The sequence below is a fragment of the Eumetopias jubatus genome, unplaced genomic scaffold (assembly GCF_037043125.1).
Source record: "Eumetopias jubatus isolate StellerSeaLion01/CBP00866 unplaced genomic scaffold, mEumJub1_p1.0 scaffold_8, whole genome shotgun sequence".
Classification (NCBI taxonomy): Eukaryota; Metazoa; Chordata; class Mammalia; order Carnivora; family Otariidae; genus Eumetopias; species Eumetopias jubatus.
The window spans coordinates 26,553,729-26,575,380 of NW_028274814.1; positions in this window are offsets into that span (position 1 = coordinate 26,553,729).

The following is a 21,652-nucleotide window of genomic DNA, read 5'->3' on the forward strand; positions in this document are numbered from 1 at the left end:
TTTCACAAGCATCAGGCTTTTAACTACTTGTTACAGAGACTTAGGAAAACAAAACAAAAGCAAAATGTAAGTTATGCAAAAGTTGTGGGGCAAACTGGGTAGCAGTTTGACCTCAACCTGACCTCAAGGAGCTCACAGTTTAACAGGAAGAACGATAAAGTAAAACTGGAGTATATGAAACTAATTGTAAATCAAATCAAGAGGATATCCACACGGAAGGTTTATTTGTGTTTTTGATGAATAAAAGTTCTTAATTTTATTTATCTTTATGGGTAGTGTTTTATGTGTACTGTTAACAAACAAAAGAAACTTACCCTCTGTGACATCATGAAGATTTTGCTTATTTTAAAATTGAGATATAATTCACATAGCATAAAATTCATCCTTTAATGTATAAAATTTAGTGGTTTTTAGTATATTTACAGAATTATGGAAATATCACCATTATCTTATTTAAAAATGTTTTCGTCACCCCAGAAGATAATCCTATACCTACTAGCAGTCACTCCCCCTTTACTCTCCTTTTCAGACCCTAGAAACCATTTATTTTCCTTCTCTAGAGATTTTCCTATTCTGGACACTTCATATTAATGAAAGCATGTAATTTGTAGCCTTTTGTACTCAGATTCTCTCATATAACATAATGTTCTCAAGGTTCATCCATGTTGTAGCATTTATCATTACTTCGTTTCTTTTTATGGCTAAGTTATATTCCATTGTATGGCTATACCAATTGCATTCATTCAATATCAATTAATGGGCATTTGGACTGTTTCCACTTCACACTTTTATAAGTAATGCTGCTGTGAATATTTGTGTGCACATATATTTTCTCTTCTATCAGGTATATACTTTGAAGTAGAATTACTGGGTCCTATGACCCAGTAATTTTCTCTTTTCCAGGAGCTCTCAAGCATTTTTCCAAAGTGTTTGCACCATTTTACATTCCTACCAGGAATGAATAAGGTTTCTGATTTTTCTACATCCTTGCCCACACTTGCTACTGCTTGTATTTTTGTATTTTTTTTTATTATAGCTATCTTAATGGGTATGAAATAGTATTATAATTTTGATTTACATTTCCTTAGTGAATAATCATGTTTAGCATCTGTTCATGTATTTATTTTCCATTTATATATCTTTTCTGGAGAAATATATATTTAAATCTTTTCTCCATTTTTAATTGGATTATTTGTCCTTTTAATCATTCAGTTGTTAAGAATTCTTTATATATGAAGGATACAAGTCCCTAATCAGATATATAACTTATAAATATTTTCTCTCCTTATGTAGGGTTTTTTTTTTCCACATCATTGCTGGTGCCTTTTGAAACACAGTCCCTTTGAAAGTTTCTAATATCAATAAAGCCAAATTTACCTATTTTTTTTCTTTTGTTGCTTTTACTTTTGACAGTATACCTAAGAAACCATTGCCTAATTCAAAGTCATGAAGATCTAAGTCTATGTTTTCTCCTAAAAGCCTTATAATTTCACTTCTCACATTAGGTTTTTGATCCATTTTGAGTTAATGTTTATATAGGGTGTGAGGTAGGGATCCAACTGCATTCTTTTGCATGTGGATATCCAGTTGTCCAGAAACCATTTGTTGAAGAGACTATTCTTTCCTTATTGAATCATCTTGACACTCTCATCAAAGATTAATTGATCATGGATATTAGGGTTTATTTCTAGAATCTCAATTCTATTCCATTGATCTATATATCAGTATTTATACTAGTACTACACTGTCTTAATGATTACTGCCACTTTATAGTAACTTCTCAAGTCAGGAAGTGTGAAACCTCTGATTTTATTCTGATATTTCAAGTTTCTTTTGGCTATTCTGAGTGGATTACAATTCCATATGAATTTTAGGATCAACTTGTCAATTCTTTAAAAAAAGAGAATCTGGAATTTTGGTGAGTGTCATATTACATTGAAACTGACTACTGGTCAACTTGGCAGTATTGCCATCTTAAAAATATTTAAGTCTTGGGCTCCTGGGTGGCTCAGTTGGTTAAGCGACTGCCTTCGGCTCAGGTCATGATCCTGGAGTCCCGGGATCGAGTCCCACGTCGGGCTCCCTGCTCGGCAGGGAGTCTGCTTCTCCCTCTGACCCTCTTCCCTCTCCTGCTCTCTGTCTCTCATTCCCTCTCTCTCAAATAAATAAATAAAATCTTTAAAAAAAAATATTTAAGTCTTCCATTTCATTAATATGGAATATCTTTCCATTTAGGTCTTCTATAATATCTTTCAATGAGTTTTTGTTAACTTTTAGAGTACAAGTCTTGCATTTCTTTTGCTAAATTTATTCCTAAGTATTCAGTTATTTTTGGTGCTATTATAAATGAAATTGATTCTTTAATTTCAGTTTAGGATTGTTTGTTTCTAATATATAGAAATACAATTGATAACTATCAAAGACATATTCTGCAACCTTGCTGATCTTTGTTAATTAGTTCTAATTTTGTATGTGCATTTTTATGGGATTACACATATTTAGGATATATATAGAGACAGAATATATATGTATATATATACATATATGTATTTATATATGTATAATTGTATGTATGTGTATATATACATATATATTTGTTATATATGTTATAATATATATACATATATAAATGTATATATGTGTATATTATACACATATATATTTGTTCTTAGGGTAAATGTATCATCTTTTACCATTAAGTGTAATGATACATGTGAGTTTTGTAGATAATTTCTAAGGTGGAATAAGTTAATTTTTATATAGTTTGTTGAGTATTTTAACATTAGAGAGTATTAGATTGTGTCAAATGCCTTTTCACATCATTTGAGATGATACATTTTTTTGTCCTTTGCTTTATATTGTGCGTTATATATTGATTAATTTTTGTTTGTTGAACAAACCTTTATTCTTGGAACAAATCTCAGTCGTAATGTTTAATCATTTTTATATGCTGCTGGATCTGAGTTGCAAGTATTTTGTTGAAGATTTTTGTGCTTATATTCCTAAAAGGTATTTGTATTACTTTTGTTTTGTTGAAATTTTTTTTGGTATCACAGCAATACAATCGTCATAGAATATTTTGTGACATGTCCTGTCTTCTCTAATGTTTGGAGAATTTTGAAGTATTGGTATTCATTCTTTTTTGAATATTCGGTAGGATTCACTAATGAATCCGTGTGGGCCTGTGGTTGACTTTGTTGCAATTTTTTGTTTTGTTTTGTTTTACTAATTCAATATATTTGTTATAGTTCTATTTTAAATTTTTTGGTTCATTTCAGTAGTTTGTGTCTTTGTAGGAACTTGTCCATTTCATCTCAAATCCAATTTGTTAACTTACAATCATTCATAGTATTCTTTTATTATTTTTTATTTCTATGACATTAATAATAATTTTCCCTTTTCATTTCCAATTTTGATAGTTTTAGTCTCTCTTTATTCCCCTGCCCTGGTTAGTCTAGCTAAAGACTTATCAATTTTATTAAATTTATCAAAGAAATAGTTTGGTTTTGTTGATTATCTTAATTTTTTTTAAATTCTCTATTTCATTTATCTCCACTCTAATCTTTACTGTTTATTTGATTTTGCTTGCTTTGAATTTAGTTTGCTCTTATTTTATTATTTTCTTGATTACATTATTGACTTGAGATCTTTCTTCTTTTTGCTATTAATTTCCACATTCCCTTAGGTATGTCTCATAACTTTTTGTATATTTTGTCTTTGTTTTTGTTTTTATTTTTTCAGATTGTTTTGTAATTTCTTTTTTTTCCCCAATTGGTTCTTTAGTAATGTGTTGTTTAATTTCCACATACTTGTGAATTTTCCTAATTCCTTTTGATAGTGACTTCTAATATCCCTTTGTGATATGAGAACACTGTTTCTCTGATTTTACTCCTTTTAAATTTGTTAAGACCTCTTGTGTTGTGGCCTAATACATGGTATGCCCTGGATATGTTCCATGTGCACCTGAGAAGATTGTATAATCTGCTGTTAGTGGCTAGAATGTTACAATTTGTGTGATAGCTTTAGATCTTCTATTTCCTTTGTAATCTTCTATTTGTTCTATGGATTATCCAGAGTGCGATACTGAAGTTTCCAACAATTATTGTTGAAATGTCTATTTTTCAATCAAATTTGTCAAATTTTGCTTTATGTATTTTGGGGCTATGCTGTTACATGCATATATGTTAATAATTATATGACTTCATGATTGACCCATTTATCATGATATAATATTTTTGTATGAAGTAGTATTTTTCTTTGTCTTAAAGCCTATTTTGTCTGATATAAGCATAACCACTCCATCTCTCACTTTTGCTTTTATTAACTTTCTAATTTAAGCTTAATGATTACCTTTCATTCTTTAACCAAAAGTTAATCTGGAATCGACTCAGTATATAGTATGAGAAAAAGGTTGTTTTGTTGTTGTTGTTGTTTTTATTCTCACAGTTTTCTTCTATGGATTGTCACATGGCCATGCAACACCATTTTAATTCAATAATCATTCTTTCTCCATGGATCTCCTGTGCCACTTTTTTTTTTTTCATAATTTAAGGGTCCATTTATATATGGCTCTGTAATTTGACCTTTTTCTTCATTTGTCTATTTTTCTGCCCTTGCACCAAACCCACTCTATCTTATATAATGTGGTTTTAGGTAAGTCTTTAGATCCCTTGTTGTCTTCTTTAATAGTTCCTCAGTGATTCTTTCCTCATTGTATTTTCCAAATCAGTGTTAGAATTTTTTGGCCATATCCATAAACCAAATGCAGTAGAAAAAACATGAAATTACAATTAATATTAGTAGGACTCTCATTTATTAATCATTTTAGTCTATGAAATTAACATATTTTCTATTTATTTAGATTTTTTGAATTATTACAATTAGTATTTTGTAATTATTTTCTAGATATTTTATATTTCTTATTTTTTTAAATAAACTTTAATTTTCAGAGCAGTTTTAGGTTCATAGCAAAATTTAGCAGAAAGTAGAATTTCCATTTACCTCCTCCATACACATATCCCTCATTATCAACATCCCCACACCAGAGTGCTAAATTTGTTAGAGTTGATGAATTGCATTGACACATCATTATTACCGAAGTCCACAATTTCTATTAGGGTTCATTCTTGGTATTATACATTCTGTGGTTTGAACTAATGATAATGACATGTATCCAACATTATAGTATTATGCAAGAATAGTTTTACTACCCACAAAATCTATTTGTCCCTCCCTCTGCTCCAGCTCCTTAGATCAGTATTTTAATGATGTATATAAAATTTCATTTAAATTTTATTTAAAATTAGTTTTCATTTGAAATGACTGTTTCTTTTTATTTTGATTTTTCCTGTATCAAACTATCTTGCAAAAATCCCTAAAAATATATTTATAGATTTGGGGGTATCATCTATGAATAATGCTTGCTTTACTATTTTTATTACTCTCATTTTGCCATTTATTTATTTCTTACATTTGTTCACTTACTGGTACTGTCAGTATGATAGTTGATGTTATGGTCATGGATACATTTAGGTTTTCAAAAGAGAATGCTTTCAACATTTTGAAAATTTTGTATTATCTTTATGAGATCTAAATATTTGTCTTCTAGGGGCGCCTGGGTGGCTCAGTCGGTTAAGCGGCTGCCTTCGGCTCAGGTCATAATCCCAGGGTCCTGGGATCGAGCCCCGCATCAGGCTCTCCGCTCGGCGGGGAGCCTGCGTCTCCCTCTCCCTCTGCCTGCCTCTCTGCCTACTTGTTCTCTCTCTGTATCTCTCTGCCAAATAAATAAATAAAATCTTTAAAAAATATTAAAAAATAAAAATAAAAATAAATAAATATTTGTCTTCTAGTCCTTGTTTGCAAAAGGTCTGTATTATGAATGTATATAAATATTGATTTTTTGTATCTACAGATAACTTTCCTTGAAGAATTTATTACTGTGTTGAAAAATGTTGAACCCACATTATTAGGCATGGCATAATTGCAAATTTGATCCACAATAAGATGTGCAACAGGATACTTTAGCCTAAAAGAATGACAATGTAAAATATTAGCCAGTATGTGCTTAAACGGAAACTTTCGTACCCATGACTGTCACCTCTGGAAAATTCTTTGGCTTTATGTACATATGTTAAAATACACATTTGTTAAGACTCATCAATTCCACTGCAGGTACAGATCTAACAGAAGTACAATGGGGCCCCTGGGTGGCTCAGTCAATTAAACATCTTCCTTTGGCTCAGGGCATGATTTCAAGGTCCTGAGATCCAGTGCTCCGGGCTCAGGAGGGAGACTGCTTTTGCCTCTCCCTCTCCCTGTCCCTCCCCCACCCCTGCTCCTGCTGGCGCTCTCTCTCTCAAATAAATAGATAAAATCTTACCAAAAAAAAAAAAAAAAGTACATTGGCATGTGCCCTGAGGAGCATACACAAGAATGTTTATGAGACAATTGTTCATAGCGAATAAAATGAATAAAAAGAAAAAAAAAACTAATTCCCAGTCAGATATATTACACTTAATTTAGCAGTGTAATAATATAGAGATTTGAAAAATGAATAAACTATATCTACATCCAACACGATTGATTCCACAAGCATAATATTAAGTGGAAGAAGAGAAAAAGTAATATATTGAATATACCGAATGATTCCTGTGTACAATAAATATATGAATACTGTATATAAATACATACATAGGTACATACATACATATAAAACTAAACTGTATTGTGAAGAGATACATATTATGTACTAAAACTAAAAAGTTGTGGTGGACATGGGAGAAGGAACAATGACAGTTTCCATGATCATCAAGATTGTGTTTTCTTTAATTCACAGAAGGACATACAGACAGAGGAAAGACACAACAGGGAAGCTTCTCAAGGGACTGACAAACTTCTAGCTCTTGATCTTGGTGGTGGTTACATGAATGTTTACTTTGGGATGATTTATTGAGCTGCAATTTTATGTTTTATTCCATTTTCTGTATGTGCATTATACTTGGATTTTAAAAATCGGTGCTGTTTATTTGGACTTTTTTTTTTTTTTGAAGAGAAAGGAAAACACTTAATGGTTACAATATTTTTCTTTTTCTTTCTTAAGAAAAAGACTTCTTTCTGAGTCATCCTGCATCCCCTCAGAGAGGAAGATAAATACTTGTTGGAAGCTGTTACTTATATATTTTTCTCAGCTATTTTTGAACCTCAGTTCCATAGGAACCTTTTAAAATTTTAAATTGCTTGGTTACTCTCAAATTTAAATGTTTGATATAAATTTAAATAAGCATCTCTCAATAACTATTATAGTGTTTCTCTTCTGTATATTGTATGTGGGCCATTAGAATATCATTTGGGAGAAAATGTGTCATTAATGAAAAAAGTAGGAAGAAGCCATGTGGCAAGGTTTCTGTTCCAATGATAGAATTGAATTTCTTCAGTCCTGAACAAGTCCCAAGGATAACTGGCTGTATTTGTCAAGGAAAGTGGAGTGAGTTGAAAATCATTTGTATTGGGCGCCTGGGTGGCTCAGATAGTTAAGCATCTGCCTTCGGCTCAGGTCATGGTCCCAGGGTCCTGGGATCGAGTCCCACATCGGGCTCCCTGCGGGGAGCCTGCTTCTCCCTCTGCTTCTCTCTCTCTCTGTCTCTCATGAATAAATAAATAAAATCTTTTAAAAAAAGAAAATCATTTGTATTAAAGTTCATGTGTGTATTACCTTTACAGCTCTATATGCAGTTACCTGTAATGGGCTGGAAGTGACTGTTTTGAAAGGTATTATTTATCTTTTAGGTTTCACACCAAAGCAGGGATTCTGTACAACAAATTCATATTATGCAAGTCTATTTTATAAATAAATTTCAACTCACCTAGATTCTTTTGTGATTTTGAAAAAAATATACCATACAAAATATAATCAACTTCTTAAAGAACAAGCAAGTTAAAAAAATCTGTCTCATTGTCAAAAACTCTGAGATATGAAATTATCCAGAGAGTGCTTTAATTTCATAGACTGTGTACAGGTTGAGAAATCAATGAAGAGAACAAGATCTTATTCTTACTCCTTTTCTATGATGAAATTACTTATCCAGTTTGGGTCACAGATTCCTTGTCCATAAAACCAAAGAACTGGACTCTACTTATGGCTTGCAAACTGTATTCCAAGAATCTTTAGGCTCCCCATAATTGGTCAGCCACAAAGCAACAGGCAACCTAAGTGGGCAAGAATCCCATAGTTTATTCAGAATGGTAGCCCCCTTTTTTAAAGATTATAAAGATTATATATTATATAAACTCTCCCTCGGTTAAAGGAGGTCCTGCTGCTAAATTAAAACAAACAATAAGAATATCAATGATATGATAAGCATGATTTCATTTGATATAATTTCAAACTGTAATGAAATGGTTGCTAGTATATAACATAATGCTTTTCAAAGTTTAAGTACCTATTAAATATCTGTTGCATTTAGGACAAAATGAGTAATATAGATCACAATTAAACAAAAGGGTTATAGCTTCTACATATGAAAATTCACTGAAGACCACAAAATGTAAAAAGGTTCTTTGACTTCTCAATTCTTAACAGGTTTTAAATCCAAAAGAGAGGCGCCTGGGTGGCTCAGTTTGTAAAGCATCTGCCTTCGGCTCAGGCTGTGATCCCAGGGTCCTAGGATTGATCCTCACATCTGGCTCCCCGCTGAGCGGGGAGTCTACTTCTTCCTGTCCCTCACCCTCTGCCTCTCACCCCAGCTTTTGTTGGCTCTCTCTCTCTCTCTCTCTCTCTCTCACTGTCTCTCTCTCTTTCAAATAAATAAATAAAATCTTTAAAAAAAATTAAATAAAACTAGTCTGAAAGAGATGTGAATGTGAAAAGCTTCTACCTCCTTATTTTGTATGTGAGAAAAGCAGAGCTCAAAGAAATTATGTGAGGAGAACCTAGGTTTCTAATGCCAAACACAATGCTCTATGCATTACAACAAACTGCTACCAATTAATCATTCAATTTTGAACTCCTTTACCTTAATCATCTGCAAAATGAAGAGACTAGATAAACTCTAAGGTCTCTTTCCATTTAAAACTTCTGGCTCTAAATCTTGAAAAGAATTCTAATAAATTTTACCAAATGCTTTACATTAAAGGAAAAAAAATACTAAGCATTTCTCCAGGGATCCACCATGAACAATTTTTTGAACAAACTAATAACCCTTCTTGATATATTTGAGAACAATACCTCAAGGAGCTTGTGAACTGATAAGGGAAAGTTCAAGAGTACTTCTTTTCATTTCCCTGAGAGTCAGATTTATTTTTAAATTATGTTTACCCAAGCAAAGAATCCGAGCGCTAATACAGAAATGACATCTAAAATTCCATCATTTCAGTTGCCCAATATTGAGTTGTGCCTCTCAAATGAAATGTGAGGGCTCATAGATTTAAACTACATTGACTCAGAGACCATAATTCTAAAATAAATGTCTTCAATTTAAAAATATAATCAAATGTTATAGGGAATTGTGTAGATTCTAAACTGAATTAAAAAGGAATAGAAATTTTGACAAATGCAAAGGTTTTCACATACTTATCTTGAAAATATCAATAGATATTTTCACAAACCTTGAATAGCTTCAGTTCAACTTAAATTCTAAGTAAGACTTAAACATGAAGCCAAAGCACAATGAAGATGAAATCAAAATAATTTTGTTACCCAACCTCTAAGTTAAGCAGAATACAGAAAAAAAAAAACAAAACAGGTTTTTGAGATTTTATTTATTTGTCAGAGAGAGAGAGAGCACAAGCAGGGGGAGTGGCAGGCAAAGAGAGAAGCAAGGAGCCCCCCACACAGGATCATGACCCGAGCTGAAGGCAGACACTCAACGAACTGAGCCACCCAGGTGTCCCAGAATACAGAAAAATCTTTAGTAAATATCAGGTGGATATGTGGTATCTCTAGGAGTTATGTCATCCATAGTGACATGTACATGAAATCAGGATCTTCATCATCCCCCTTGGTTTGGTTTCATTATGCCTTATACCTACATCATAGTCTTCAATGATGAAACATTTCCAAGATGACAATAATCACAGCCACATTCCCATGAAAGCATCAGTGCAACTGCCCCATACACACATGGGTGTTTGGGGATCATCTTCTCATGCATAGTCATCTGTAACTTCAACAGGTAATTGCAGAGATATTTTAAAAAGTGCTGACAGACATGCCCAGCTTAAAATATCTTCTCAGTATCATTCCTCTTAACCGACCAGTTTTAAAGTTATCAATGACATTATAAAATTAGCCCATTAACATGAGAAAAGTAAATAATAATGTGGCTTTATGAAACATCCCCAAGGTACAGTGCTGATTCATGCCCCTCAAGAAGCTCATTGGCAATGAGATAATCCCCTGTCTACACCGCATCTGCTTGACCCGCATCACGTGCTATCCTGTGGGAGAAAACAGAACATTGCTGAGCAGGTACCACTTTTTTGCCTCTTGATTACATTATCATTTGATTGTTACTTTCAGCTTAGTTTATTACCCTAATCGACCACCTCAACACCTGATTGCTTAGTAGACCTGCAATGGCCAAAAGCACTTTGAAAAAGAAAAACATGGTTGAAAAAGTAACAATCCGATTTCAGGTTATTGTAAAGCTACAGTAATGAAGATAGTTTGGTACTGATGTTAATAGGCAAATGGAACCACGGGATACAACACAGTACAGATACAAACTTACATATATAAGAACAGCTATTTTTTATAAAGGTGTAAAGACAGTGATTCAGTGAGAGAAGAATTTCTGTTTAATCAAGTGGTGCTGGAACAATTGAATATCCATATGCAAAAAACCCCAGGAACTTGGATTCATTTTTCGCACCATTTGCAAAAATTCCTCAAAATGGATTATCTATGTAAATTCAAAACTGATGGGGCGCCTGGCTGGCTCAGTCGGTGAAGCATCTGCCTTTGGCTCAGGTCACGATGATCTCAGGGTCCTAAGATCAAGCCCCAAGTCAGTCTTCCCGCTCAGCCGGGAGTCTGCTTCCCCCTCTCCCTCTGCCCCTCCCCACCACTCATGCTCTATCTCTGTCTCTGTCTCTCTCTCTCTCTCAAATAAATAAATTCAAAACTGAAAACCATAAAATTTCCTGAAGAAATCATAGGAGAAAAATTTTGTGATCTTGGGTGAGGACAGTGGTCCAGGGGCAATTTTGTCCCTCAGGGGATTTTTGGGGAAATAACCTGGAGACACCTGGTTGCTACAGTGGGAAGGACATGCTACTAAAGAGGGATCCTACTAAACATCTACCACTACATGAAGCACCCGTTTGTGACAAATAGTTATCTGGGTCAAAAGTGAACAGTGCAACTATCTAGAGACCCTTGGTTAGGACAAGTTCTCTTGAATACAACACCAAAAGCACTATCCATAAAAGGAAAAAAAAAAAAACTGATAAAGTGGACTTCATTAAAAATACTACCCTTTAAAAGACACTGCCAATAAAGTGAAAATACCAAAATTGGAGAAACTTTCCAAAGCATATCTAATGAAGGATTTATATCCAAAATCTAAAAATAAATATCAAAACAATAATTAGCAAACACAAACTAGCCAATAAAATTAAGTAAAATATATGAACAGGCACTTTATAATAGAAAATAGATAAAAATGAGGACTTAAAGATGTTTAACATCAATAGTCTTTAGGGAAATGGAAATAAAACCATAATGAAATACAGCTTCACACCTATTAAAATGTTGAAAATTTGAAAGAATGACCATACCATGCCATACCACGGCAAAGATGTGGAAAAACCGGAACACTCATATACTGGTTTTGACGATGTAAAATGGCACAATCACTTTGAAAAATCATTTGGAAGATTCTTAAAGTATTCTACATATATGTACCGTATGATCCAGCCATTCCACTTCTATGTATGAACTCAAGAAAAATGAAATCATATGTTCACACAAAGACATACACAAATGATCATAGCAGCTTTATTTGTAATAAGCCCAAACTGGAAACAACCCAATTATCTATTGTCTGGTGAATGGATAAAGTCGTCTATTTATATGGTGGAATGCTTCTCAGCAATTAAATTAAAAGACATATGCACTACAACATGGATGAATTTTGAAATAACTATGCTGAACAAAAAGACTCAGACAAAAACGCATGTATACTGCAAAAAGTTAATCACTAGTTGTCTGGCAATGGATGATAATCTGGGGAGAGGCAAAAAGAAGGACATAGGGAAACTTTTCAGCATGATGGATATGTCATTTTGAGATTGTGCTAATGATTTTGCAATACCTATGTCAATAATTTGAGTTGTTCCCTTTAAACATATGAAGTTTGTTTTATGTCACCTATACTCTAATAAACTACCCAAAAAGGGCAAATTAAACAACTTAACAGGTACACCAGTCTAGAGACATTAAGAATATAACACCTAAGAGCATAATATTCAAACTAAAAAATCAAAATCTGCACACGACTTAAACCCCAATTCAAAAACACATTTTTAAATCTTATTCAAGAATTTCAGGAACACTGGAGCAATTTAGAAAAATTTTATTTAAAACAACTGATTTAGGGAGGCCTGGGTGACTCAAATTGGTTAAGCATCTGCCTTCAGCTCAGGTCATGATCCCAGGGTTCTGGGATCCGAGTCCTGCATCTGGCTCCTTACTAGACAGGGAACCTGCTTCCCCCTCTGCCTGCCGCTCCCCCTGCTTATGCACACATGTGCTCTCACACTGTCTCTTTCTCTCTCTCTGGCAAATAAATAATAAAATAAAATAAAATAATAAAATAAAATAAAAAACAAATAAAACAAAACAGAGCTGATTTAAAACTGTATTTAATGGGGCTCCTGAAGTGGCTCAGTTGGTTGAGTGGCTGGCTCTTGACTTGGTTCAGGTCATGATCTCAGGGTCCTGGGATGGAGCCTGTGTCTGGCTCGATACTCTGCACAGAGTCTGCACGCCCCTCTCCCCCTGCCCCTTTGCTCCTCCCCGCCTCCATCCTCCCATTCCCCTAGCAATCACACATGGGCTGTCATTTTCTTTCTCTCCCAAATAAATAAATAAATCTTTAAAACTGTATTTAATAAGTAAACCTCAATCAACTGAAAAAACAAGTGTTTTGTATGGAAAAGCTTAGCCCTTGAATATGATGGGTGGAAATTGTCATTGTTGATAGTTAAGACCATTTTCCATAAGACCTAGAATTTCACACCTAGAACACTTGAATGTTCTGTGAGAACAGACGGATAAGTGCTGTTGAGTTTTATGCCTGCAACATAATGGAGAAGACAGAGTTAAAAATTGTATAACAGATAGAAAGGACTGTGGTTTTAATTTGAAACAATACTCAACCCTTGTGGATGGGCCCATCAATACCATCTGCTCCTCCAAGGAAAGTTCCCATTATTGCAGCTCTGAGTGGAGTTGGTTCTCTCCCATGACAGCAGAAGGTAAGACGCAGTGAGAAGCATTCGGCGAGCTCATGGTTGTTTTTAAAGCTGATAATTCTTCTGTTGACAGTACTGGTTTGTGGACTCCTGATCAGCAGAGGGACTCCTAAGACCTGAAGCAATATGGGACCAAAGCAAACAAAACCCAGAACTTCACGCCTTTCTCCTCCCCAGCTTCCTACACAGAACACATCCAAACAAATGTCTCTACCAAGATCTAATGAGATGACCTACGTATACAATAGCAGCTCCAAGTAATATTTCTATAGTGTTTATCCCAACATAATACCCATGAAACCATTTAAGTAAATATTATTATGATTATTTCCCTATTTATTCTTTTTACATTGTCTAAGCTGGAAGAAATTAAAGTGTTCTCCAGGTAAAGCAATGCAACATTTAAAAATTTTTCAACATAATCATGAAAGAATTAATCAATGAAATTAATAGATACTGACAAAATTACACAAAAATTGTGAAATATGGTTGAGAAAGACATTAATTATCCAACCTTGACCTAAAGAAATATTGGAATTGGGCAAGACACTCAATTTCACTGAACTCTAGTTTCTATACCTCTGTTGTCAGACTAGATGTGAGGATGTCAAGAATTCTACAAAAAGAAACACAGTCATTTCCCTTGCTTTAGGGAGGAGGTGGTGTGTAATTACACAGTGCAGAAACCAGGGCTTCTATGTAATATTTTACAGCTCCAGTACAAATTCACAATTTTTTCATTTTGCTCTGCACATCTTGGAATGGAATCTTAATTTTGGAGGGGAGGGGGTTAAATCTTAAAATTTAAGTAGAACTTAGCATGTCTAAAGAGCCAAGAAAAACAGGCTTTCCAAATCTTCACAATGTTAGGGTACTACAAAATTTTTCATATGTGGCCATCAGCCATGTTCTCTTTCCAAGAAAAGCGTACAAATTACAAATTCAAATCCTGGGTCACAAGTTAATAGCAACTGTCTCTGTGAGAATCATCCTTACACAGAGAACAAAATCATTCATTTCTTATTCATAGATATATTGTTTACATTGATCTATTTTGAAGATGAGTTGAGAGTGAAATCCTTCCGTGGAGACTGAATAGAAAATATTAGTATTCTACAGAAACTAAATTGCCATCCTAAGTAATTCATTAATTTGAAAGTCTCCATTGTTCAGGGTTTCTATTTATATTTACTTATTTAGTAGCTATAGTATATGCATATATAATATACATAAATATATGCCTTTATTTCAAAATTAGGTAACTAGCTTCAGCTTTTTATGTACTTTTTCACAATTTATTTGTCTGTTAAAATATTTATGATTAACACATTATGTCTTCTGCACCTATGACTTAATAACCACTAAATCTTGAACAAATTACCTTATCTTTCCTTCAGTTTATTTTCTCATTTGTATAATAGCTCAAAGGGATATTCTAAATATTAAATGAGCAAATAGAGGCAAAATACTTAGATTAGTGCCCAGAATACAATAATTTTTCAAGACTTTTAGCTAAATGGCTTTACATATGACAAACACTGTGGTAAGGGTAGAAAGACTATGGTGTGATAAGACTGTATATCCCCTAGCTTCTCAGAACTCAGAATTGAATACAAAACCAATAGTAGTCACACATTATTAGGTATGAATTTAATAATAAATATTTTTTCATACAAACTATGTCAAAAGGAAAAGAATATGAAAGCATATCAAACCCAGTGTCTTACAGTTTTTTTTGTGTGTGCACATATGTAAAGGAGTGCTGAGATACAGATAATAAATAATAAAGCATCATGTGTGTAAAGAAGGCAGAAAATACTGTAGTTTACAGAAAGGGAAATTCTATGTTCCGTTTGTGTGATTATGGAGACTACAGAGATGAATAATGCTTTAATTTAATTTCTGAACATAGCCATTGTAGTTCTTTCCAGCCTTAAGATCACAGGGTTTTAAATAAATGTTGTAAGGTGACCACAGGGAATTCCAAAAAAGATGTTTCAGTTAAAACTATAGTTCCTGAAACAGAACAGTAAAATCCCAATGCTAACAGGAGAAAGGTCTGAAGGAATTCACAGAAGAACAAAGAATTTGCATAACATCATAAGAAACAAAGTCCTTATTACCAAATTCAGTATGACCCACTTTTCCTCCAGGAAGATTAGGGGAAATTTACTCATGGGAGGAAGGAATTAGTAAGGTTGATTTAGGTAGATATTTTGTTGAATAAAATGTCCACATTAAGGGGACGTTCTGTGCATATGCTATGGAAGTATATTTCCTGACATAGCATATGACGGTTTTCCACCTAACTAATGAAATTCTTTTTCTTTCCTTATTAGTTTGTCCCGAGGGCAGTAAAGGCATTTTGCAAACTGCACCTTGTTCTTTTCAAGCAATCTTCTGGCCAGTTTAAAAATAGGGAACATATACTTCTAAGAAAAAAGAAAACTCTAGTTATCTATACGGACGGAGTAATTGTTTTTAATTCACGTTTAAGTGTGCATATATGCATTTAGTTGGAAATGGGCAAGAGCGCTCGTGCTCAGAGGTGCTCTCAAAACACAAGCTAGTGAGTCTTGGGAGAGCAATGTGAGAGATTACATTTAAAGTGTTAGATCCAATGAACACATGCTCATTTCCCTCTTATCCGGAGGTGGCATTCAGATGCCTTACTGCGGACACATTATTTTTTTTTCACAGACACGACATTCGGCTCCTTACTCAACTGCTTCCTGGGGAGGCTGCATAGCCATTCCCCATTGTCAGAAATGAATAAAACGGCAAGTTCTAGGATGATTCTTAAAAAAAAAAAAAAAGGTCTTTCTGCTCTTTCACAGACACATATGGATCCCTGGAAGAAGAAAGTGTTTTCCTTCTGTCTCTAACTGAGCTTTCATGCATCCCTGGCCTCCATTAAGATAGAAAAGCAGAGACCTTGCGTAAATGAGATGACAGATGTGAAGATACTTGGGAACCGCAAAGCATTATCCAATTCTGAGGCATAAACACTGCTGTAAATATTATGGATTCTCCCATCTTTTCCATGAAATCATCACTAATTACTTTAGTATGTAATAATAAACTTCTCCTTTCAGATCTCATTACTGCAGTCTTGCTATTCATTCTTTAAAACAAAATATAAATTTCACGCCACTAAGAATGTGCTCAAACCATTCCATCAACAGGGAAAATTCCCCTCCTTGTTTTGCTTGCATAAAATCTTCTCACTCCTTTACTTTAAAATGCTAATTGATCACCTACTGTTTACCAAACAGTGTTCCTAGCCCTACAGTACAGAAATCAAAGGGACAGAAGTATTTTTCTTTGGAAAGCTTAGTTTGCCTGTTTTCTCCCCTTTATTTCTTCATGAAAAAGAAGGGAGACTAGCAGGCTGGCACGTGGTAGGCTGGAGGAAAGCAAAGCAAAACCAGAACAATTTGCAATGTGTGTGTGTGTGTGTGTGTGTGTGTGTGTGTGTGTGTGGTTCTCCACCACATGGGAAGCCTTGGTGCCATGGTAAGGAATATGGATTTCATTTTAAATGCTACAGAAATATACTGGAATGTATTAAGTAACAGGGAATCATCATCTGATTTATGTTTTTATAGGATTATTCTTCTTCTACCAGCAATAGAAAGCCACTGCCTTGAGCCCCACCACTTAGGAAACTCTGTATATCACAAACACACAAACAATAAATCTATTAAAGATATGCCCACCTTTATCACTTGGAACATGACAAGGAACATTTGGACAAGACAACTTGGCACCATAAATACCTGTTCTTGAGACAAATGGTGTTTAGACCCCAGGGCAGTGCTTCTCCACCTCTCTTGCCCTATGTCCTTAAGACTAAAGGGGCCTGTGTTTGACTGGAGTTATATCCCTGTCAAAGTCAGAAATAGACGCCACCCCAGTGTGCAAGAAGGATTTGAGCAGCAGGAATAGTTAGGTAGGAGATAAGATGAAGACATTTTTCTGTCACACCCATTTTCTCAGATGAATACTGAAACATCATTTTCTGGTAACACCAAGCAATCATTTCCTGGCATCTATTTATTGTCCAGTTTATGTTTATGTGAAAACATACAAATCAATGTACATATTTATAATCCAGGAATATTATAAAATTTTAAATAATTCCTGTTGTTTTTGAATTTGTATAAATGTATACCTAGACTGGGAGGCAAGCCAGAGCACTACAAAGCTTGTGGGCTAAACTGAGCCCACCTTCTGTTTATGTATGTAAGGTTTTAGCCACACTCATTGGTTTCTGTATTTTTTATGCCTGCTTTTGTGTTACCATAGTTAGGTTGGTTTGTTCCTACTGAGAACCCACAGCCTGAAAACTCTAAAATATTTACTACCCAACCCCTTATAGTAAAAGTTTTCTTTCATCTATACATACATGAAGTGCAATGCTAATTCTTGTGTATGCATAGATGTTGCTTAAGAAATAGTAAAACAAAAGGTGGCCAGCTGGAAAGGGTCACACAGATAATCTCCCAAAAGAAGTAGAAAACGATGCCTACACAAAACATACACCATTGTTAATAACAGCTTTACTCATACTGTCCCCACACTGGCGATAAGTCAAATGTCTTTTATCAGTTTAATTGATAAGCTCATTGTAGTATATCCACAAAATGGCGTGATTCTCAGCAATAAAAAAAATTACTTCTGCATATACCCAACAGCATGCACAAATTCAAAAATATTATGTTGAGTGATAAAAAGCAAACAAAAAGAAGACTTATTGCACGATTCTATTTATTTGGAGTTCTGGAATAAGCAAAATTACATTTAAAAAGTCGTTCAGTAGTTGCCTACAGTCACAGGTATAGGCAAAGGAATTGACTGCAAAAGTACCTAAGTTTGCAAACTCCTAAAATTCTTGGGCTGAAACTCAAGAACAAAAGAAACAGGTCTGTTGTGATTGGCCTGAATTTATACACAGTGTTTTTAAGCCTAAGAGGAAAGTAGGGTTGAATTTTGCAAGCAGCTCTCTTGTTTGATGAAAACCATGGGAAACTAGCTATCAAACTGGAGTCTCCTGAACTCTCTTCAGTGGAATAGGAGTAAGAACAAACGTGCACATGGTGCAGGATCTGATATTACAAACAATGTGAGCAATGATTCCTGTGATTGACACTGTTGCTCATCAAGATGTCCTTCTAAAAGCCAATCCACCTATTTCCCAACTTTTAGGACAAGGATCTATCGACTGTACATTGCTACGTCTTTCCTTGGGAATTCCACTGAGCCTCAGAGATTTGCATCATCCAAGATGGTGTCCCCTCCTGAAGGCCATACTGGGTCAATGACTGCTAGCTGATGAAGGGATATGAAATCTATGACCCCCTGCCCTGCCTTGGGACATCTATACAGGACAAAGTTCCGAGCTCCCCATAAGATCCATAGCGTTACCTGCTCTCTATGCTCACTATTTCTGACCTAACTTCCTAATAGGAGTAACTCGTGAAGGAAATTTCCGTAAATTTCCCAACTCAGAGTCTATTTCCAGGGAACTCCTGGTATAAGAAGTGGTCTAAGAAGGCAGATTCTAAATGAGATTTTGGTGCTGGATCACTCCACATTGCAAGTCTGCTTTTCTCTCTGCCCCGCCCTGCTTTTCTAATCTCTTTACAGATGTACCTTCTGAATATACTCCCGGTAAACCTTCTGCAAGCAATTCACCATCTGGGTATCTATTTTCAGAGAACTTAATCTAAGACAATGATATAACTTGTGACTGAAATCTTTGGCCAAATGCACAGAGGGATAGAAACCACAAGATTGAATTTAACAGAGCTAAACATATTCTGAACTTTCAGTTAAATACTGCATTTTGAATATTTATACTTTTACCTCTATCCAAAATGTCACTAATGTCACAATTAAGGAATTCTTTAAAATGCATTAAACCACAGAGTTGAAAAGAATGAGAAACAACAAGAAGAAGTGTGCACAGAATGTTGGAAATTATGAACCCAAAGGATGAATGATACCTGAAGAGTGAAAAGGGGGAAATTCATGCCCACAGGACATGAAGTCAATATTAAGCAAATTGATCTGCATCCTAGAACTCAGAAGGTTCACAGGTTAGACATGTAATCATACTGATGGCAAGGACATAGATTGGGGCTGAAAGCTCAAGGATTAGAGACTTTATGAGGACTAATTAAGGTATGAGGTCTCTTCTCCCACCCTGTCGATTAGAAGACCTCTCTGTCCATCCCAAGAGCAGGCTACGTGTTTAACCTATGGTATCAGTTTAACAATAGAGGTTCTGGATGTAGAACATTATTGAAGATGAAGGTACAACATTTATACTACATTATGAATTGTGAAAACATTCAGAGCCCCCTTCCTGTCTTCTACCCTCAGAGCCTTCTATCTGCATTTTAATGTCTCACTGTGAAAGAAGGAAATGTAAGTTTAATAAAGCACTTAAGAATAAAACATACAAAAAATGAAAATGTAGAAACCAAAGACAGTGCATGGAACAGAGGAATATTTCAAAATATATATAATCAATATACTCATTAAGAAAAATATTAAAAGCTCCCCCAAATAAACAATAAGTTAGATAAGCAGAAAATTCTGAAAATAAGGAAAATTTACTGGAAATGAACAGTAACACCCCAGACACAAAATTCAGTAATATAGTTAGAAGACAAAATCTTACAGAATGTAGTTCAAAATATGAAGGAGAATTATTCCAAGAGAGAGAGAATCCAAATAAAATCTGTAAAAAGAGAACATAAAATATGGAAGGAAATAATATTACTCAAAAATAATAAAATAACCCAGAGAATTTTGCCTCCACTTGTGAAAAGACATAAGAGAAAACACCACTCTAACACAATCCTCAAAAATAAAGCCAGGTGATTTACAGAAGCATAATTTTCCTTGAGCCTGTCAGAGATTTTAAGTGGGATGATAACCAAGAAAAGTGAATTCCAATGTGGGTCAGTGCCCTCCCGGGAGAAACATCACAAAAGCTGCTTTACCTTTGGCAGAAAAGTTACAAAAGCAACTCTTCAAATGAGGTCTAGCGGAAAAAGCAAACAACTCCGGAAATTTCAGCTAAGATGGGAACTGTGAAAGAGTCAAGTGAACATGCTGGGAAAAAAAAGTGATAGAAAAGTTGGGGGATTTCTCTTAAGGCTTATCAACACCACTGGATAAAACTGTAGAAAATATCAAACAAATAAAAGGGAAAAATCGTGTGTGTGTTTGTGGGGGCACCCATCTTCCAAAAACGGTGGAACAATAGCAAACAGTATAAGGAAAGTGTAATATAGGCATAGAATGGGGGGGTGGGGTTGGAAATATTCCAAAATTAGTAAAAGTAAAAGACATCCATTTCTTAACCCCCCTCCCAAAATCAGAGAACCCAAATCATGATAAAGACAAAAATCATATCCTAGTCAAAGTGCTACAACCAAAGATAAAGTCTTTAAGACTAGCAGGAAGAGAGAAAGAGAGAGACACATAGAAATGGGGAAAGAGATAAAGAAAAAGAGGAAGGCATAAAGGAAGAAAGAATTACTTACAGAAAGAAAAAGGTAGGAATTACACCATGGTTGTCTGAAACTATACAAGCCAGAGAAAATGGGGGGGGGGGCATAACTAATGTACTGATTAAAGAGAAAACAACCCCCAAACCCAGAATTCTATATTAAGTAAAAATATCTTTCAAAAGTCAGCCCCCAACAACAACAACAATAAAAGGATTTTATTAAAAAAAAAAAAAAAAACAAAGTTTGAGAAAATTCACTGGGAGCAGGCTTACTTCAAGAACTAAGATGACAGATGGATATTTGGAGCTACACGCAATTTTTTTTTTTAAATTCCACTAATAGTGGTAAAAATAAAATAAAAATAAATAAAATGTTGAAGACATCTTTCCTTATTTTTAATGTCCTTAAAATATAATCATCTGAAGGAGAGGTCAGCAAACTACCTGCAGGTCAAATCCAAACCACTGCCTACTCTAGTGAATAATGTTCGATTGGAACATAGACACACCCAATCATCTATGAATTGTCCATAGCTGCTTTCACCCTACAATAGAAGCGTTGAGTAGTCACAGAAATATGCCTTGTAAAGCCAAAAATATTTACTATCTGGCCCTTTACAGAAAAGTGTACTGATCCTTGACCTAAAGACAAAT